General features: G+C 44.5%; 1 long non-coding RNA gene across 1 annotated transcript; it reads left to right on the top strand.

Moving 5' to 3' along the window:
* Nucleotides 1–325: 325 nt before the first annotated feature.
* On the top strand, nt 326–7,848 carry LOC128636078 (uncharacterized). Its single transcript, XR_008398656.1, has 3 exons — nt 326–566; nt 1,273–1,293; nt 7,793–7,848. It is a non-coding gene; the product is annotated as an uncharacterized LOC128636078 (long non-coding RNA).
* Nucleotides 7,849–9,626: the final 1,778 nt, after the last annotated feature.

The raw sequence follows: 9,626 nt of genomic DNA, 5'->3' as shown, positions 1-9,626 counted from the left end.
AAGTCACACTGATGTCACATGACCAGCAATAACTGATAACATTGTGCTCATGTGCTGTCACTGTAGTATGTGAGACACAGACAGGTTACTGAGCTCTGGGCACATATCTAGTGAGGTCTGTACTGTAAGTCACACTGATGTCACATGACCAGCACTAACTGATAACATTGTGCTCATGTGCTGTCACTGTAGTATGTGAGACACAGACAGGTTACTGAGCTCTGGGCACATATCTAGTGAGGTCTGTACAGTAAGTCACACTGATGTCACATGACCAGCACTAACTGATAACATTGTGCTCATGTGCTGTCACTGTAGTATGTGAGACACAGACAGGTTACTGAGCTCTGGGCACATATCTAGTGAGGTCTGTACAGTAAGTCACACTGATGGCACCAGCATTATACAGGCTCAGATATTAAAGAATGTATTAATTTTCTTGGACTCATCTTATGTTTTAATTTCAGAACCCAAGAAGTCCCAGACCAACCTGATCATTATTGTTGCTGTTGGAGTTTTTGTGCTTATTGCTGCTGCTGCTGCTGGTGGTGGATACTTTATATACAGTAAGTGCACAGGACTGAAACCTTTTGTTAAAGGGACATGAAACACCACATTTTTCTTTCATAACTTAACAAGCAATTTTAAACAACATTATTTATCTAAAGTTTTTCTTTGTTCTCTTGTATAAATGTGTATGCTCTGTCTGAATCACAGAAATACTTTTTTGTATTATCGCCCTTTAAATAATGAATTTTAAACCAGTCTCAGGCTTTGTGTGCCTGTCAATAATAAGTGAAACAATAACTCCTTAGTATGTTTGTGGGAAACATATAGCAGACATATAAGCTAAATGCACAGAGGTAGGAAGTGTGGGGGCAGCAGATTTCTCAGTGCCTAGGGCAGCAAAAAAACCTAAATACGTCCCTGGTCAGGTCAGTAACACACAGTATATAAACATATACAGCACAGGACAACTAACGTATCTAAATATAGGATAGATATGTACAAAGCTCACAACCTCACACTACAGAGATGCTGTGTGTATCAGCCACACAGGTCAGTAACATACAGTATATAAACATATACAGCACAGGACCACTAACATATATAAATATAGGATAGATATGTACAAAGCTCACACACTCACATAACAGATGCTGTGTATCAGCACACGGGTCAGTAACACAAATAAGATTTTCCCTGTACTCATGATTATCTTAATGTCTTATAAACAAACATTCCTAACTTTTTTTTTAATTTACTTTTTAGGGAAAAAGAATCCTTATACAAGTAAGTTACCTGTTTATGTATATATAATATTTTTCTTTACACTTATTATTGTAACCTTGCTAAATGATAGTAGTCCGTGTGCTCTGTGTGTGCTTTATATTCTCTGCATGTCCTTGTGTAGTAGTGTATGTTAGGAGGGGATTGACACTGTCACTATTCATGTGCTGTATCAGTGATGGGTATAATGACCTGGATGTAGTAGTGTATGTTGAGAGAGGGGTGACTCACTGTCACTATATATGCTGTAACATTGGATGTGGTATACGTGACCTGGATGTAGTAGTGATGTGGAGGAGGGGTGAACACTTGTCACTATTATATGCTGTATCAGTGATGTGTATGCATGACCTGGTGTAGTAGTGTATGTGATAAGGGGGTGACACTGTCACATTATATGCTGTATCAGTGATGTGTATACATGACCTGGTGTAGTAGTGTATGTGAGGGAGGGGTGACACTCACATTATATGCTTTATCAGTGATGTGTATACAGACCTGGTGTAGTAGTGTATGTGAGGAGGGGGTGACACTTGTCACATTATATGCTGTATCAGTGTTGTGTATACATGACCTGGTGTAGTAGTGTATGTGAGGAGGGGTGACACTGTCACATTATATGCTGTATCAGTGATGTGTATACATGACCTGGTGTAGTAGTGTATGTGAGGATGGGGTGACACTGTCACATTATATGCTGTATCAGTGATGTGTATACGTGACCTGGTGTAGTAGTGTATGTGAGGAGGGGGGTGACACTGTCACATTATATGCTGTATCAGTGATGTGTATACATGACCTGGTGTAGTAGTGTATGTGAGGAGGGGTGACACTGTCACATTATATGCTGTATCAGTGATGTGTATACATGACCTGGTGTAGTAGTGTATGTGAGGAGGGTGAGACTCACATTAAAAGCCCCTAAGGCTTTGATAAGTTTATCAAAGTCCCTACAAAAACCTGCTCGCCGTATTTAACAAGCAGTGGTCAACAGACCGCTGCTTTCCTAACCTCTTCGCCACCTCTAAGGTGGCGAAATTCAATCTCAGTGGTCTAGTCCGACCGAGGAGATTGACAGCTCCTGCCCGCACGTGACTGGCTGTGCGCGGGCAGGGATCGGGATTGCACGCGAGCGCAAAATAGCCATTTCTAGATGGTTTATTGTTTGCTTTTCGTCATTATGGTCTGTGCTATATGATGAGTTCACCCCCTTTATTTCTTTCTAATGACACAGTGAGTCCACGGATCATCAGTAATTACTGTTAAGAATATCACTCCTGGCCAGCAGGAGGAGGCAAAGAGCACCACAGCAAAGCTGTTAACTATAACCTTCCTTCCCACAAACCCTAGTCATTCTCTTTGCCTGCGTTGCAAGGAGGTGGTAAAGTTTTCGGTGTATGATAGAAGTTCTACAATCAAGTTTTTATTATTTTAAAAGCAGAGTAGGTTTGCTCTGATCTTTCTGGGGTCTAGCCTGGTCCATGTCAGTCTCTTCAGTAGGGCAGTGGTGGCTTATAAGCAATTGGGAACTTGTGAGGTACAATCCTCACTGCGATTTCTCAATCATCTTTGCTGCCCTAATCTAAAAGCCTGAGTAAGTTTACTCAGTTCTTTCCTTTTTCACAGGTCCATGTGAGGAGAATCAACCTCTCAAACCGGGTGAGCTGTCCTGCTGCCGGCAGACTGATTTTTAGGTTAAAATAGGGGCGGGTCTTTCCAGAGGCGGCGGTTGTTTGGCGCACTTTAATTTCTCTCTGAGGAGAAAGTTTCAGTGCTGTCAGTTCTGGTTTGTGGTGTAGTTGTCAGCTGCTCCTCTATTGTTGGGCTCAGACGACCGATCGCAGGTCCGGAGTTCAGCCTTCATTCAGTAAAGCTACCGTTGAGTGGTGAAATAGTTTCCAGGCAGCAGGACAGTAGGCACCTCAGTAAAGTTGCTGAGGTGTAGAGGGTTGCCTGGGGAATTTGCAGTATATCTGTTCTTTTCTTAAATTAAATTTAAAGGCACAGTAACATTTTGTGTACAGTTTAACTTTAAGGCTAAAATAAAAGCAGCTTTTTATTTTTTTCCTTTGGGGTTTTGTTTTTGTTGCAAGATGGACCAAGAGGCTTTGCAAATTGTTGCATGCAAGTTATGTTTTGATTCCCAGGTGGAACCACCAGTACCATTTTGTTCTTCTTGTATTGAGAGAACTTTGTGTTATAGAGAGAGAGACTTTTTGAACATGAGCCACCCTTAGATAAGGCGGATGCTGTTCAGGGGTCTCCTGTACCATATATGCCGCAACTGTCCCCCCAAGCATCCCAATCTTTTACACATGCAGTGCCCTGCATTTCCTCTCACAATCCGATAGGATTTTCTTTGCAAGACATTGCTACTCAGTATCTTCTGCGGTATCTGAGGCGCTGTCTGCTTTTCTCATGCTTCAGGGAAAACGCAAGAGGAAGTTTAATGAATTAGCTAGTAAGGTTTCTGATCAGGTTGTGGCTAGCCAAGTTTCCCTTGCTCAAAAATCTGAGGAGGAAGACACTTTGGTGGCATCTGAGGGTGAAATCTCAGATTCTGACAGTATAATTCCTGCTTCTGATGCTGAAGTTGTATCCTTCAGGTTTAAGCTGGAACACCTCTGCCTGTTACTTAAGGAGGTTTTAGCTACCTTGGACGACTCCGATACGACTGTCGTAGTCAATCCTAAGAAGTTTAGCAAACTGAACAAGTACTTTGATGTTTCCTCCGCGGTGGAGGTTTTCCCTGTACCAGACAGTGCTACAGAGATTATTGCATGGGAGTGGGAGAGACCTGGAATTCCCTTTTCTCCATCTCCAATTTTCAAGAAAATGTTTCCAATAGCTGACTCTATTAAGGAGTCTTGGCAAACGGTCCCCAAGGTGGAAGGGGCGATTTCCATTTTGGCTAAGAGAACCACTTTTCCCATAGAGGATAGCTGTTCCTTTAAGGATCCTATGGAAAAGAAGTTGGAGGCATTGTTAAAGAAAATCTATGTTCACCAGGGTCTACAATGGCAGCCTGCAGTGTGCATTGCCACTGTCACCAGCGCGGCAGCCTACTGGTTTGATGCTTTGATTCTATTCAGACAGATACGCCTCTTGAGGAGATCCAAGATAGGATTAAGACTCTTAAGTTGGCTAATTCCTTTATCACGGATGATTCCTTACAAGTCATTAAGTTGGGAGCAAAAATATCTGGTTTTGTTTTACTAGCTCGCAGAGCTTTATGGTTGAAATTCTGGTCTGCGGATGTTTCTTCTAAGTCCAAACTTATGGCGATCCCCTTCAAGGGTAAGACCTTGTTTGGGCCGGCTTGGCTGAAATTATTTCTGATATTACAGGAGGAAAAGGATATTTCCTCCCACAGGATAAGAGAAATAAACAGAAAGGGCGTCATAGTAATTTTCGTTCCATTCGAAACTTTAGAGGTAAGCCTTTCCAACCCCCCCCCCTCTTCCAAGCAGAACAGTCCAAGTCTTCCTGGAATCCCAATCAGCCTTGGAACAAGGGGAAGCAATCTAAGAAGCCCGCAAATGATTCAAACAGCATGGAAGCCTTCCCCCGATCTGGGAGCTGATCTTGTAGGGGGCAGACTTTCTCACTTCGCTCAAGCCTGGGTTTGGGATGTTCCGGATCCCTGGGCGGTGGACATTGTGTCCCAGGGATACAAACTAGAGTTCAAGACTTTTCCTCCCAGGGCAGGTTCCTCTCTCAAGATTATCTGTAGACCAGATAAAAAGAGAGGCTCTTACATTGTGTTCGGATCTTTCTGCCCTGGGAGTGATAGTTCCCGTTCCAATGCAGGAACAGGGTCTGGGATTCTACTCCAATCTGTTTGTGGTTCCCAAAAAAGAGGGAACTTTCAGACCGATTTTAGACCTCAAAAGTCTAAACAAGTTTCAGAGTACCGTCCTTCAAGATGGAAACTATTCGTTCCATTCTTCCCTTGGTTCAAGAGGGTCAGTTCATGACAACCATAGACCTAAAGGATGCGTACCTTCATGTTCCCATCCACAGGGATCATCACAAGTTTTTGAGGTTTGCTTTTCTAGACAAGCACTTCCAATTTGTGGCTGTTCCATTCGGTCTTGCTCCGGTCTTGGGGCGTTGCAGTGGCACCATATCTGGACGACATTCTAGTTCAGGTGCCGTCTTTTCAACAAGCAAACTCTCATACAGAGATCTGTCTCCGAATAGAACTGGATCAGGCGACAAGAGAATCTTTTCCATGGTGGTTGTCTCAGGAACATCTCTCCCAGGGAACCTGCTTCCACAGGCCTACCTGGGTGATTGTGATCATGGATGCCAGCCTGCTGGGATGGGGAGCAGTCTGGGGCTTGTTGAAGGCTCAGGGTCTTAGACTCCGGAGGAGGCAGTTCTCCCCATAAACATCCTAGAGCTGAGGGCAATCTTCAATGCTTTACTGGCCTGGCCTCAGTTAGCTTCAGCCTGGTTTATCAGGTTCCAGTCGGAGAAATAACTTCTGTGGCTTACTTATACCATCAGGGAGGAACTCGGTTCCTTGGCCATGACAGGTAGACAGCAGTTGTGGTCTCCGCCCACTGAATAATTTTGGCTATCTGCGATCCACATTCCAGGAGTGGACAATTGGGAAGCAGATTTTCTGAGCAGACAGACCTTTCACCCGGGGGAGTGGGAGCTCCATCCTGAGGTGTTTTCCAGTTTGATCCTCAAATGGGGCAGCAGGAGTAGATCTCATGGCTTCTCGGCAGAATGCCAAGCTCCCGAGGTATGGTTCGAGGTCAAGGGATCCAAATGCAGTCCTGATAGATGCACTGGCGGTGCCATGGAATTTCAGTATAGCATACTTGTTTCCTCCGCTCGCTCTCCTTCCACGGGTCATTGCTCGGATCAAGCAGGAGAGGGCTTCGGTGATTCTCATAGCACCGGCGTGGCCTTGCAGAATCTGGTATGTAGACATAGTGGAGATGTCATCTCTTCCACCCTGGAGACTCCCGCTGAGGAAAGACCTTCTACTTCAAGGGCCCTTCCTTCATCCAAATCTTGTTTCTCTGAAGCTGACTGCGTGGAGATTGAACGCTTAATTTTGTCTAAGCGCGGGTTTTCGGACTCGGTCATTGAGAAATTGATCCAGGCCCATAAGCCTTTGACTAGAAGGATTTACCATTAAATATGGAGCATAAATATCTGTACTGGTGTGAGGCCAAGGGGTTCTTGTGGAGTAGAGTCAGGATTCCTAGGATTCTGTCTTTTTTCCAGGACGGTCTGGAGAAAGGTATCAGTGAGTACTTTGAAGGGTCAAATATCTGCTTTGTCTATTTTGTTGCATAAGCGTTTGGCGGATGTGCCAGATGTGCAATCCTTTTGTCAGGCCTTGGTCAGAATCAGGCCTGTGTTTAAACCTGTTACTCCTCCCTGGAGTCTTAACCTTGTTTTAAAAGTCCTTCAGCAGACTCCGTTTGAGCCTGTGCATTCCTTAGATATTAAGTTTTATCTTGGAAAGTTTTGTTTCTTGTTGCCATTTCTTTTGCTCAGAGTTTCGGAACTCTCTGCGTTGCAGTGTGATTCCCCCTTATCTTTCATTCTGATAAGGTGGTTCTGCGTACTAAGTTATTATTTTCGGATAGGAATATTAATCAGGAAATCGTTGTTCCTTCTTTGTGTCCTAATCCTTCTTCACATAAGGAGCGTTTGCTGCACAACCTAGATATGGTACGTGCGTTGAAATTCTATTTGCAGGCGACTAATGATTTTCGACAGTCTTCTGCCTTGTCATTTTATCTGGGAAACGCAAGGGTCAGAAAGCTACTCTTTCTTTCTGGCTTAAGAGTATAATTCGCTTGGCCTATGAAACTGCTGAACAGTAGCCTCCTGAGAGAATCGCAGCTCATTCCACTAGGGCTGTTTCTTCTTCCTGGGCCTTCAAAAATGAAGCTTCTGTGGAACAGATTTGCAAGGCTGCAACTTGGTCCTCTCTACACACTTTTTAAAAATGTTATAAATTTGATAGTTTTGCCTTGGCTGAGGCTTCTTTTGGGAGAAAGGTTCTTCAAGCAGTGGTGCCTTCTGTTTAGGTTCCCTGTCTTGTCCCTCCCTTATCATCTGTGTCCTAGCTTGGATATTAATTCCCAACAGTAATTACTGATAATCCGTGGACTCACCGTGTCATTAGAAAGAAAACTAAATTTATGCTTACCTGATAAATTTATTTATTTCTTGACACGGTGAGTCCACGGCCCCCCCTGTATTTTTCAGACATTGTTGTTTTTTTTTATAAACCTCAGGCACCCCTGCACCTTGTGTTGCTTCCTTTCTCTCCTTTTCCTTCGTACAAATGACTGGGGTTTGTGGGAATGGAGGTGATACTTAACAGCTTTGCTGTGGTGCTCTTTGCCTTCTCCTGCTGGCCAGGAGTGATATTCCCAACAGTAATTACTGATGATCCATGGACTCACTGTGTCAAGAAATAAATAAATTTATCAGGTAAGCATAAATTTTCTTTTTCTTTTTCCAGAGGCTCAAAATAAGGATAATGATTCCTCCCCAGCTTCATCCACCACTGCCTGAGAGTAAGTTATTAAATATTTGATCTGTTTGTGAGTCTGTTAAGCACCGGGTCACCTAGTGTATGTGTGGCAATGACTTTAATTCCCCAGAAATTTAATGGGATTTAAATGAAGCAGATGTGCAGTTTCCTTTTTGCCAAGCAACATTTTACCCAAAAGCAATGAGTGTTAAATGTCATTTTAAAGAGAAGATCGAAACAACACACGTGTCTGATGCCATTTTTATTTAAAGTTCTAAATCCTATGTACTGGGTACTAACAGCATCCCAGATTGCTGGTAACTGGAACATAGCTGTTTCCCAACAGGTCTCCTAAGCTGTAATTATGAAGCATTAAGTAATGATTTGTTGAATGATTGATTATGAATATTAATAATTAATATCAATAATAAAATTATAATTTATTAATATTCAATAACAATTCAAATTTTTAATCAAGTTCTAATCAGGTGAGTGTTGTAAACACAGTAAAATATATTTGTGAAGTAACGAGGATTCAGTTATGATAAAAATATACAGATTAATTGAACATTAACAAGTTATTAATAAGCGATTATTCATTTATACACAAACACACTAAAAGTTGCAAATAGATCACAAGATGTTTACTATGCGCATTTACTCTCAAACCAATTTTCTGATACACTGTAAAATAAAATATTGTATTTCCACTTTAAAAACCAAATTGTAACCCTATGGGTATAAATCTAATAGCTAAATTTAGGGTAATCCTATACTATAAAAGGCCAAGTGTGTTTGTCCGAAGCTGTCATGCGCAGTAGAGAGAGCACCAGGACAAACACACCTGGCCTTGGATTCCCTACCTGATCTGCCGACTGCTGCGAGAAGAAGTGGGTGTGACCGATCGTGAAAGGGGGTGTGACCTAGCGGGAAGACCCTGAAGGGGCGTGGCCTAGCGGGAAGGCCGTAAAGGGGCGGGGCCGGGGGCAGGGCCATGAAAGGCCGTGGAGAGAGCTCAAACAGCTCAAAAGAGGGGAGAGGGGGGAGAGAGATCAAGAGGGGAGAAAGAGACAGGGGAGAGAGAGAGGGGGGAGAGGGAGATGGAGAGAGGGGAGAGAGAAAGAGGGGAGATGTGGAGAGAGAGAGAGAGGGGGAGAGAAAGAGAGGGGGAGAGAGAAAGAGAGAGGGGAGAGAGAGAGAGGGGGAGAGAGAGGGGAGAGAGAGACAGAGGGGGGAGATAGAGAGGAGAGATAGAGACAGAGGGGGGAGAGAAAGAGGGAGAGAGACAGAGGGGGGAGAGAAAGGGGGGGAGAGAGAGGGGAGAGAGAGAGGGGAGAGAGGAGAGAGAGCAGGAGAGGGGGAGAGAGAGAGAGAGAGGGGAGAAGGGGGAGGGAGAGAGAGAGAGAGAGAGAGAGAGAGAGGGGGAGAGGGGGGAGAGAGAGAGAGGGGGAGAGGGGGGAGAGAGAGAGAGGGGGAGAGGGGGAGAGAGAGAGAGAGAGGGGGAGAGGGGGGGAGAGAGAGAGGGGGGGGGGAGAGAGAGAGAGAGAGAAAGAGGGGAGAGAGAGACCAAGAGGGAGAGAGAGAGACAGAGGGGGGAGAGAGAGAAAGAGGGGGGGAGAGAGACAGAGGGGGGAGAGAGAGGGAGAGAGAGACAGAGGGGGGAGAGAGGAAAGCGAGAGAGAGGGAAGAGAGAGAGGGGAGATAGGGGGAGAGAGAGAGAGAGAGAGAGAGAGAGGGGGAGAGGGGGGGAGGGAGAGAGGGGGAGAGGGGGGAGAGAGAGAGAGGGGAGAGGGGGGAGAGAGAGAGGAGGGGGAGAGGGAGA

This window comes from Bombina bombina, chromosome 7 (assembly GCF_027579735.1).
Source record: "Bombina bombina isolate aBomBom1 chromosome 7, aBomBom1.pri, whole genome shotgun sequence".
Taxonomy (NCBI): Eukaryota; Metazoa; Chordata; class Amphibia; order Anura; family Bombinatoridae; genus Bombina; species Bombina bombina.
This window is presented reverse-complemented; position numbering and strand designations above follow the sequence as displayed.